Source organism: Pezoporus flaviventris, unplaced genomic scaffold, assembly GCF_033815535.1.
Source record: "Pezoporus flaviventris isolate CSIRO_AGI_PZ_B2104156 unplaced genomic scaffold, CSIRO_AGI_Pfla_v1 ptg000059l, whole genome shotgun sequence".
NCBI lineage: Eukaryota > Metazoa > Chordata > Aves > Psittaciformes > Psittacidae > Pezoporus > Pezoporus flaviventris.
Window position 1 is genome coordinate 487,394 of NW_026892607.1, and position 11,983 is coordinate 499,376.

Below are 11,983 nucleotides of genomic sequence, written 5' to 3' on the forward strand. Positions count from 1 at the left end.
GGCAAGGGGGCTCTGACCATGGGAATGAGGGATTCTGAAGCAGGAGCCCTGAGGCACAGCTCAGTGCAGGACCATGTCTGGGCTCAGTGCTGGGGGATCCACATCACAGGAGGGGAGCTGAGGGTTGAGCTCCAGCCACTTCCCAGTGATCCCAACTAATCCAGGGAGGGAGGAAATTTCCCATTACCCACCCGGGAGCGATGGGGGCCCTGCACGGTCAAGGTTGGCATCCAGCTCTGTCTGTGCTTTTTCCCATGTGCCGAACAAGAGGAAGACATTTCCTGATGATTTTAACAACAGATCAAAGAACCAAGGGAAAAGTGTGTCTTAGTGGAGTCTTTGGGCTTCATGCCATGAGGACAGCCCTGCCCCTGCTGCTCAGGTTATTCTGGCAAGGCCCAAAAGAGAGGGACCATGAAATCAGACAGATTTTTTCCTTGGTTGGTGGAGGCGGGAGACGGCTCCTACGTTATTTTCTTCTCCTGTTCCTGAAAACAAACCTACTTTGATGTGCAGTTGTGGCCTCTGGGACACAGCAGCTCTCCTGCTGTTCCTGGGATGGTGCAGCTTAACCACTACCCATCCCTTCGGCTCTTCTCCAAAGCCGTGACACTCCCTGAGCTCTAACAACTACAAGGCTTTTGCAACAGAAACCTCGGGCACCTGCAGGAAGCTTTTATGGTCACAGGCATCGAGCTGAACCTGTGTTTTGTTCTGTTCTCCCTGGGGTTAGATTAAAGCACTAAAACGTGTGGGGGTGCCTGTGTAAGAAGCAAAGCGGTGGCAGTTCACAGCACATACTGCTGCAAACGTGCCCCAGGAAAGTGAGCAGCGAGTACCAACCCCCCCCCCATGAGCAAACAGAACCAAAATCAATTTCCCTTTTCAGTCACTGAGGTTTTACTTGCTTGATAACTTGAAGACAAAGAATCTTTCTTCTGTGAAATGTTAGGCGCTGAGAAGTGTAACTTCTGATCCATAAAACTTGTGTGACCCCTCTTTAATCCAAGAGAATAACAGCAATTCAAACCCAATTGGGTAAACGAGCAGTACTTTGCTGTGTGTATAAATGAAACTTCATAAATTATTTAGAAGAGGATTAGGTGAATTCGTGGAGGACAGCTCTGAGGTGGCTGATGCACATGAACATTGAAGAAGCCTCCGAGACAAAAGATTTGGAGAGGAGCTTTGGACAAGGGCCTATAGGGACAGGCCAAGGGGAATGGCTTTAACCTGCCAGAGGGGAGACTGAGATGAGCTCTTAGGCAGAAGCTCTTCCCTGGGAGGGTGCTGAGGCGCTGGCACAGGGTGCCCAGAGAAGCTGTGGCTGCCCCATCCCTGGCAGTGTTCAAGGCCAGGTTGGACACAGGGGCTTGGAGCAAGCTGCTCTAGTGGAAGGTGTCCCTGCCTGTGGCAGGGGTTGGAGCTGGATGAGCTTTAAGGTCCCTTCAACCCAAACCAGGCTGGGATTCCATGATTCCAGGAGATGTGGCTTGCCAGAAGCTGGGAGGGGACGGCAGGAATGCAGGCACGCTGCAGCCAAAGCCTCTCCCTTCCCTTCTCCCACCATGTCCCTCAGCTCCGTGCCCGGGCAGTGTCAGAGGCCATATTCTCTGCTATGTATTTCAGTCTTGCAAAATTCAACTATTCTTAGGTGAGGTTGTGAGTCATTGAGTGCTTTCAGAATGTTTATTTGTCAAGCCACAGGCACTTAAATTTACTTCTGAAGCCAGACAGCAGCTCGGAGGAGTTCTTTCTGCCGCAGAAATTACTGGGTGAAATTCCATGGCAAGAGGTCAGCCCTGCCACCTGAACCTCTGCGCGTCAGCTCCTGCCCAAGGGCTGCCACCAGTTCAGGTCGAAAGTGCTCTCATTTTCAAAGGTCAATGTAAGACCAGAAAAGAACAACAAGAACAATGTGGTTTCTTACAGCCTTTCACCGCTCGATTTAGCTTTTCTTATGTGTGGGTTTTTAAGACAGGGATGGGACCTCTGGATTAGATATAAGGAAGAAATTCATTACTGTGAGGGTGCTGAGGCGCTGGCACAGGATGCCCAGAGAAGCTGTGGCTGCCCCATCCCTGGCAATGTTCAAGGCCAGGTTGGACGGGGTTTGGAGCAAACTGCTCTAGTGGAAAGTGTCCCTGCCTGTAGCAGGGGTTGGAGCTGGGTGAGCTTTCCAGAGAACACAAACCATTCTATGGTTCTATGATTCTATGACTTTCCTAGTTGGCTGTAATGCCTCTGAGAGTGGATGATGGTTTGGATGGTGAAGGGACTCCCTGAGGAAGCAAGTTTCCCTCCAGTAGTGGGATTAATTCCTCCTGGAGACACTGCCCTTGACCGCTCTGCAGTGAGGTTTCTCCCTGCAGCTCCCAAGAGCAGACAGGCAGGAGCTGGGTGAAGCTCCTGCCCCATGCTGGGAGGAGGACAAAGTTGATGCAGTGTTCAGAGCCTGTAGGGATGAGGCCAAGGGCTGATGTGATTGAGTCCTTTTGGAAGCACAGTACAAAATCACCATTGTTCTATATGATGTTATGCTTGTGCCAACATCCATTTTTGTAGGCTCTCTGCAAACTGCAAGCTCCCCCTCTGCTGTGCTCACAGGAGCTGCCTTGTATGGTCTACAAATGCTGAAATCCTGCCCCTTCCACCCACATGTGGCTGGCACAGCTATGGCTTTCTCCAGTCACTTTTTGGTCAAGAGCATGAACAGGGCAAAACGCCTTTGCAAGTATTTGGGTGCTACAAGAATACAAGTATCAGCCTAACCAAGTAGCTCAATTTGGAAGGATTCTATGGACCACGCCGTGATTATAATAGAATCATAGAATAGTTTATGTTGGAATCATACTACTGAAAATCACAATACTTTAAAATAATAATCATAATACTTCAAAACATTAACTGTACACCCACTTTCACACGCCAAATCAAGCATTTGTGCTTCCCTACGCACTCCAGCCTTCAGGATGCAGGTCTTGGGAAAAATGTGGAGGGTAGATGTAACCTCTGTGTCCAGGAGGAGAAGATACGGCCTCCAGAAACTAACCTCGTGCTCATACAAAAGCCGCCAGCCCCGTGCTGTCCTGGGCTCTTCACATTTGCTGGTGACACACGGATCGCTCTTGCAATGTTCACATCAAACCATGTGAGCTTGCCTGTCAAATCAATTTGCTACCGTTGTGTTGCTTAAAAGAAACCACTGTGTCTTTGCAAGGATAAACAAGGAATGCTGTTGCTTATAGTGAGTCACAGCTGGCATTCTGACACCCGTTTATAGACCCCAAATCTACTTAAAGAAAGGGGAATTCTTATTTCAGTTAAACATACATCTTGCAAAGTACAGTTACCATTTTTCCATAAATCTGTTTTCATGGATGTGTTTTCTCTTCCTGCTTTCTGTCTTCCCAGTCTCCAACTGCTGCTTATCAACTAGGGTGTGATTGCATTTCCTATGTTTTGGTACTAAAAAAAAGGGTAGAAGAAATCTGCTACACAGAACATGAATTGCAGAGATGCTCAGCTGTTCTCTGCCTTAGCTTTGGTTTTCTGGATGTTTAGTTATATGGATTTGTCACTCTCATCCAAGAGGTGGTCTCATAAATTCACACTGACCCACCCTGCTGGGAGTTTCTGTGCTTTAGTAGTGGTTTAGTGTGTGATGGCTCAGGGGACAACTTACCCATAACACTCCTGATGAGCTGCACCTAGAGAAGACCATTTCCACAAACTGCTATGGTTCCATCCGCCAAGCTGAGGAGAGAAATGTGACCCCTCAGCTTCGCAGGGCTCCCATGGACAAGGATGTTACTTGTTATGAAACTGCCAACCCTCTTTAAAAGCCAAGCATGGGCATTTAATGTTGAGTCTTCTTGGAGCTGGGAACTCAGGAGACGGACTGCAGTCTGCACAAGGAGACTTTTCATATCCTTTGACACCACCCTCCTGTGACCAGCTTACAGCCCCTTCTTGTATTGACGGATGGGGCAGAAAGAAGGAACCACTCTATTTCTAGGCAACTTAACATCATAAATGCTTTAATAAAGTTTTGTTTTTACTGGAGGGATTCATTCCCTTCGCTCGCATTAGGATGACCTTGACAGTAAGAAAGCGCTGTGTTTGGTTTTAACCCACATTAAGTCTCTGCAATGGGCAAGACACCTGACAGGCATCACTGGATCCCATTCTTCAGATGAGAGTTTCCAGCAGGAGGGAATGGCTGTGTGATGGGGACAAGACCCAGCAGAGGTCTGCTGTGGGGCCAGGAGAGACTCATCTGCACCAGAGGGTGATGAGACATTGGCCACAACCATCTGCAGGCAGCAGACTACGAGGCTTGAGAGCCTAGACCTCTTCTTTGTGTGCTTTTGCTCATGCTGACTGCAACAGCAGCTAGTGGAGGTTTTTGCAGGGACACAAAAGGCTCTGTAAATCCCTTCTTGACGTGGCTACGCTGGGGTCATAGAGGCCTTGCTATGGAGTTCCTTAAAAACCTGGCAGAAATGGCTCCACTATGGAGAACCAACTGTTTGTAGTTTAAACAAACCCTCACCTGTATCCTGAATCTTTATAATGGTGGTCTCATGTCTCTAGATGTGGATGTATCCCTCCAGGTTTGCGAGGAATTATAAAATCTCTTCTAGGTGTGTCTGTCAATGGAGATGCTACCAGCAGATGGTGCAAGAATGTGCGGGCTGTGTTTCCTCCTGTTTCTGCTGCCAGGACTGAGTTACAGCTCTGTGAGATGTTAATCCAACCTAAGAACAGAGATGGGGAGATATTTTTGTTTTTTTATTTTATATTAATTATGGCTTGAAATACAGCACCTGGCTTCTCATTTGAATTCCTGCCCATAATGGAAAACCGCACTGCCTGTGCTACCAGGGAAGCTGTGGATCCATATGTCATATTAAATGGAGCAGCAGGCTAGGAAAGAAAATACACAGACAGACAAGAGGTGGGGAAACAGCCTAACGATGCAATGGGACCAGTTCCAAAACATCACTTCTTTCTGCAGTGCAGAATTCAGCTTTCAAAGAGACTTGAGGAGAAATGTTGTTTCAGACCTGGCTGCAGAACCGTGTTACCTTCAGCAGATTCTTGGTGCTTTCAGTGCTTCCAGAACCACACTTTATGTTGTTATGAACTAATCTGCTTTATCTCAACATTATGGGTGTAATCATTGTTATTTTCTTTGTTGTAATAGATGCATATGTAGCTCTAGGACGTTCATAGATCACATCCAACTGTGTTTTCTCCTAAGTTAAGAGAGAGATAAATGAGCTGCATACTGCCTGCAGTATCACAAGCTATAAATCTTGATCTCAAAACTGATAAACTCTCCCACATGGAGAAGCACATCATGGTTTGTGCACTGACAAGCACATGATTTGTGGCTCAAGCCTCCAAGCTGACATTTGCCTTTTGGAAGCTGAAATAAAAAGGAGCTCATTGCAGGCTTTGCAATGGAGTTTACAGACCCATCGCCATTTCTAATTTATTATTTCCTGCTTTTCCTAAAATCTCTTTATTTATGGATGCCTAATTTAAAGCTTTCTGGACAACAGCAGGCCACACAGGTCAAGCCTTTGGTCTGGGTCTTATATGGCAGAGATTGGTGATGCTGTAACTCCAAGAGTCCCTCCCGGGTGGAAAGGAGTTGCTCTGTGACCCATATTAGCAAGATCCAGTGAAGAAGATCCCACCAATGATGAGACATTAGCTCTGCTGCTGCCTCAGCCCCTTCGTTTGACCTCAAGTCACAGAAAGTAATCCTGTTGATTTGCTACAAACCAGGCAAAGCCCTGGAGAGATCCTGCTCTCAAGGGGACCACAGTCCTACAGAGGCCAAATTATTCCCACGTGGACCAACACAATAGTATTGAAGTTAAATGGGTTATGAAATTATCTCAGATCCTCTGAAAGCAGATGTAGCTCATCAAGCAGGAATAGTTCAAGGTTTGTGATGATCCCAGGCTGTTTGCTGTGGGAAAAGTGCATTTTCCTTTCCATTGTAATAAAGTGAGTGGGACAATTCATTCCTGTGTTTCTGATTGTGAAAGTATCACCAAACAATAAGAGCTCTAAGTATTCCTTTCTATTCCTTCTGCCTGAAGCCAGTCCTGTCTGGACATTATATGGGCAGTATTCTCATGTTTGTGAATGGTTTCTTACCTTTCCTGCCGTAGGGTGCTGGATCGAGAGTCATATTCCTCAGGAGTGGAATAGGTTTTGCTAACGTGAACAGTGGAGAGCCCAGTGGAGGCACAGAGCTTCCTGCATGGAGGTCTCTGGGTGATGGGAGCCTGCTGAAAGAGCACATTGTCTGTGTACAGCTTGCACAATGCTCACAAAATTCAGAGTAATTCTGACAGGATGGGAACCCTGGCAGATTTAAAGGCCTGTCACCGATATGGCTGCAGGGTTTGGAAGCTGCTCTCTCATTTAGGTGTTTCAGCAACAGCTAGAGGTTGTGGAGGGTTTTTCCTTCAGGGAATGGTGCTCTGTGCTGGAGACTTCCTCTAAGAGTCCAGAAATCCAGCCTCTGGGGAATCTGCTCTTTCCAGGCATTTCATATAGTTATTTTTGGCTATGTCTGTGGAGATTTCTGGTCTCCCAGTGCAGTTATTTTTTATAGCATATGGCTGTGAAGTCTATAGTATTAGACATAACTTAATCTTGCATGTTTGAGTGTCTCAGAACTGTACATATGCAATTACTGCCTCTTGCACCTGCTCCCTCTCTGGCCTGTATTTGAAACACCACTGCAAGAAGCTGAAGCTTTGGAGGCTTCTAGACAACAGTTCCTTTATTGAGTGTGCTAAGCCACCATAAATATTTAATTAGGTGTTGCTCTATTTTTAGTTAGATACAGAAAAAAAATAATCCTCATTTCCTTACATTTACACAGAACATTTTCCTGCTGGAAAAATCTCCCGCATTGACAAGAAGCCATATTTTAAGAGGGTGCATAAAAATTTGAGAGGGTGAAAGGCTGGTAAAGAGGAGATTGCACTAAGCTGAGGGGTCTCTTCTGTGGCTCTCTGGGTGGGAAGGCTGTTGGATGGCTGGTTTTGTGATGGAGCTGTGCTTTTGGGCAGCAAGGCACTGTGTCGTTCTGGTTGTAGCAGCCACTTCCCAGTGAAAGAAGCTTCTGCTTCTCCTGTGCTTGCTGTCTAAAATAAATCATGGCTTTGCTGGTATTTTTTAATGCAGAGTCATGAATCAGCTAACCAGCCTGTCCTGGGTATGCCAAGGGGTGACACTGCCTCTGCCATAAACCTTCAGATACAATCATTACCTGGACTGTAATTACACTTGATGTATGTGTGTGTATCTATGGAAGAAAGCAAAGACAGAGGTGTGACTGTACTGCCAGATTTAAACAATGAGTCGCTGGAAATGCAGCGAAGATTTCACTCCACCCATTAACCACACAGGTTTCCTAGGAGGGTTTGTTAAAATTAGCTAATTATAAAGCCTCATTTCATGCTGCAAACATTACCTCGTGTCATTTGCCTTGAAATGGCCTCCAGGAGCACACACTAAATACCAAGAATGAATCTTGATTTCTCCCGTAGTTCTTCAAAGGCAGTTTGAGTCTTGCTGCTACCTGTAATTAGAAAGTCAATCTGATTACCCGGTGTGGGCAGCCCATCTCTGCCGTGTCCTTGATTTCATGTCCTGTGGCTTCCCACACAACCAACTTCACCTCTTTGACGTCATCTCTCTTCATCTTGCTGATTTCTACTCAAGAACCATCTGAAAACTCCGCTGTTTTCAGTGGTTAAAGGGCAAGCTTAAAGGACAAATATAAAATGCTGTATATGCAGTGACCTCAAAACCAGCATTTGCTGGCACAGGATGAGAATTAAGTACACTGAAATCAACAGAAACTAATGCTCTAATGAATACAAATTGAGCTAAAAAATATCCATATATTGCAAATGGTTTTCCATACAGGTGACAGAGGGGAAACTTAAAGAACACTCAACCAGAATGTCTCTTATATTAACTTTGTCTTTAGAAGCCAGAGGGAACTAACAAGTAGAGATAAAAAATGAAGTATGTGTGGTTTGGTTAAAATAATGATGATAGAGAATGAGGAAGCTCATCGTGGGTATGATAAGGGAGAGAAATTATTTAGAGCGGGATAAAGGTTATATGCAATCAGATTAAATTACCAACAGAAGAAGTAAAACACATTCAGGAAGGAGGCCTGACATGGAGATCTATCGGGGTGAACAACAGGCTCATCACAGGATGACACAAGAAGCTTCTCTGAATGGAAGCATTTGGAAACAGACCCGACACTGTGGAAAAAGGGCAGGTAAAGTTTGTTTCAGACACGTGCTGACTAAACATTGCAAGAGGTACTTTACTGTCTCGTACTTACTTGATGTATTGGTTAGGTGGCATATGCATTTGTTGATTACAGTAATAATTATACCTATTAAAACTGAGTTGAATGCTTCATTAGCCAAATAAAATGCAATAGACAGAACAAAGCCCTGTAACAACCGTGTGAAAAGCTGCATACACTTCCAGTCTCTGCAAATATACTCTCTGCTAACATCTCCCCTCCTTCTTTCACTCAGTTACGACACCTGAAAGTTAAACCACAAGCCTGTAAATGTTTGCAGCCTAACTTTAAACTAGGACCCCCAAAGTCACTGATGGTGTTCCTAGGCAAAAGCATACCTAAAACCTGTATATGAGGAATCAGATTATCAGACTGTAAAATCCTTGGACACAAATAGTCTTTTATCAGGTTTGTTGAAGCAGATTCCAAACCACACACTTGACAGGGTAGACTTTTATTGAAATGCAGTATTAGTAAGTAATTAAACAGCCTTAGTCATGTCATTTGACTTGAGATCTGTCAGGACTCGCTCTGTATCGAGCACAAGCCTACCCGGAGCAGCTGGACTCCTGCCCTTGGAGTTTATTCCAGTCTGGTTTTGATTCACAGTCAAGCACTCAAGAGATGTCATCCTCTCTCATTACACCACTCTGTTGTCACCACAGTCGTTACTGCCCAGCACCTTCCAGCTCCCTGTGAAGTGACTCCTCATGTGGCCACTCAAACTAGCAGCGTAAAGCAGATTTAATGAAACACATTATTAAGCAACAAAGCAGCTACACGACTTCTGAGCACCACCCACCTGGATAAGACTTCCTTACGCATGCTTCTTGTCTCATACAAAAGAACCTCTGTAGTCCTGAGTGTCTACTAACCACAGCAAAGTTAAGGCAATGTTTGCTAAAGCAACTCAGTGTCATGCTGCAGAACCCAGGTCAGGAAATCCAGCAGCTTCCAATGGGAGCTCAGCATCTAGCCAGCTTCAGAGCTCTGTAAATCCCACTAGCCAAGGAAATAAATCTTTAGAACAATATATACCTCGAGAATCTGAACCTTGGCTCCTTGGGTGATGGGCCTGCAATTCTGCAGGCATATGAGGATATTTTATCCTTTACGAGAAAGCAAAATATGTGTAGTAAGCATGCATATGACTGAAGGAGTATATATAATTTCTGCCATAATTCATATGTGTATTTAAGGACATTGATCTGCAGTAATAATTAATTCATGTAGCAACGTGAAAAACATCCCAAAAGGTTGCAAAGAACTTTTCAGAACAAAATAGCTTTAAATACTCGTAAGAAGCACCCAGCTTCCCATTTTTTTTCTTGCACTAACATATCAAATTGCAAAGTTATACATTGCTGTACAGGAAACACAGAAAAAAGCATACACGAGTCATGAGGGAACTGCCTGAAGAGAGGGGAGTAAAATACCCATGGATGTGGATAGGACATTATCAGTGTCCTGGGTTCAGCTCTAACAGTTATTTTGCTCCTTCTTGGTAGCTGGTGCAGTGCTGTGTTTTTAGCTTTAGCCTGAGAACAACGCTGATAACACACCAATGTTTTCAGCTGTTGCAAAGTAACGCTTACTCCTATCAAGGACTTTTTCAGTCTCATGCTCTGCCAGGGAGGAGGGCCACAGGAAGCTGGAAGGAAGCAGAGTCAGGACCCCTGACCCAAACTAGCTAAAGGGGTATTCCATACTACAGCAGGTCGCACGTCGTGCTGTGGTACCCCCCAGTATAGAAACTGGTGGGAGCTACCCGGAAGGCCCAGATCATCCTCCAGGTCAGGCTGGATATTGGTCAGCAGGTCGTAAGCAATTGCATTGTGCATCACTTGTGTTTATTGTTTTCCTTTTCCCCTTTTAGTTTCATATTCTCTCCCCTTGTTATTTCCCTTATCATTATTATTACTGGTGGTAGCAGTAGTTTGTGTTATACCTTAGTTACTGGACTGCTCTTATCTCAACCTGTGGGAGTTACATTCTTTCCATTCTCCTCCCTATCCCTCCGGGAGCAGGGGGTAAGAAGAGGAGTGACCAAGCAGCTGCATGGTTCTGAGTTACCGCTGGGCTTAAACCACAACACTCAGGACTAGCACCTTTTCAAAACTGGCATGGCAATCATGTGTGATTTCATGGTTTGCTTTGGTATTTAGCAAGAGAGCCCAGTGCCATGCCTGGGGATGGCAGCAGGAGCTTGTCCTGGCGTCCTTGGACAAGGGGGAATGGCTTTAAGCACCCAGAGGGGAGACTGAGATGAGCTCTTAGGCAGAAGCTCTTCCCTCTGAGGGTGCTGAGGCGCTGGCACAGGGTGCCCAGAGAAGCTGTGGCTGCCCCATCCCAGGCAGTGTTCAAGGCCAGGTTGGACACAGGGGCTTGGAGCAAGCTGCTCTAGTGGAAAGTGTCCCTGCCCGTGGCAGGGGTTGGAGCTGGATGAGCTTTAAGGTCCCTTCCAACCCAAACCAGGCTGGATTCTACCATTCTTTCACCTCTACACTGAGTACTCAAATACAGGGTACCTCTGTCCAAGGTGAAAGGATGCTAAGGCCTCAGTCTGGGCATGGTTTGAAGTCAGTTATGAAACCAATCCTATAAAATATCTTACTCAGTAACCTAGAAAACATTTGCCAAAGTTTTCCAGTGCAGTCACAGATGTAATTGCAATAAAACTGTGTTCTAACTTAAGAGGCTTTCCCTTTAATACAATTATTAACACCAGTGCTGAAGAAGTGTGACTAACACACAGAGCTCCTTATTCCTCCAGATAAAGGATGAATCTTTAATAGATTTCTGACCTTTTGGGGCAATATTACATTACATAGCATCACAACATACAGACTTAAAGGAGCAGATCCATGGTGTGTAAAAAATACTTACTCCAGCAATGCCTTCATCATGTTTCTCCCATCTTGCGCTGTCCAAGCCCTGCCATAGAAGAGCTGTGAAAAATGTAAGGCCTTATGTATGATTCTACAATTCTATATGGAGTAAATACGGAGTGATCTTCAGAGACAGACGTGTTTGTGGAATATGGAAGCCAGCGCATGTGTAAAGACAAGAGCTCCTAACTCACAGCAAGTGAAGCCACAGATGATTGAGGTCTTTCATCATAAACTGAACAACTGTGTGTGCTGCAGATGCTCGGTGATAACAGGTTTAAAATACTTAATTGTTTTTATTAAAAGAAAACGGAAGTGCATCTCTCTTTGGGTTAAGCATAGAAAGCATCTCCTGAGGAAGGTCTGGGAAGCCTGAAATTCACTTTAATACATTTCCAAGATGTATTTCACAACCTCTCATTAGTTGGACTGCCCAAGTTGTTTTTATTCAAAACAAAAACAGTATTAGTGTGGAAAAAGAATGAAAGTCTTCGCTTTTCTGTAGAAAGGGGCCTTTGTAAACAGTGTGATGAATCTGTAGCTACCCCATATGCATGACAGGCAATAGGTGTATTTACTCCAAGCCATCCTGAGTCACTGGACATTGTTTATACACAAAGGCCGTCAGCGAACCTTCTATGTATTTTAAACGGCAGAATGGAGTAAACGATGTTATTTTCCCACATATCCTCTTCTGTGAGCGTACCGATCCCTACACTAGGGTTGTTTT

General features: G+C 45.1%; 1 long non-coding RNA gene across 1 annotated transcript; it reads right to left on the reverse strand.

Moving 5' to 3' along the window:
* Window positions 1-4,423: 4,423 nt before the first annotated feature.
* LOC133277605 (uncharacterized) lies at window positions 4,424-7,887 on the reverse strand. The gene is made up of 3 exons (XR_009746259.1): window positions 7,508-7,887; window positions 6,178-6,308; window positions 4,424-5,261 (listed from the first exon to the last, which is right to left on the reverse strand). It is a non-coding gene; the product is annotated as an uncharacterized LOC133277605 (long non-coding RNA).
* Window positions 7,888-11,983: the final 4,096 nt, after the last annotated feature.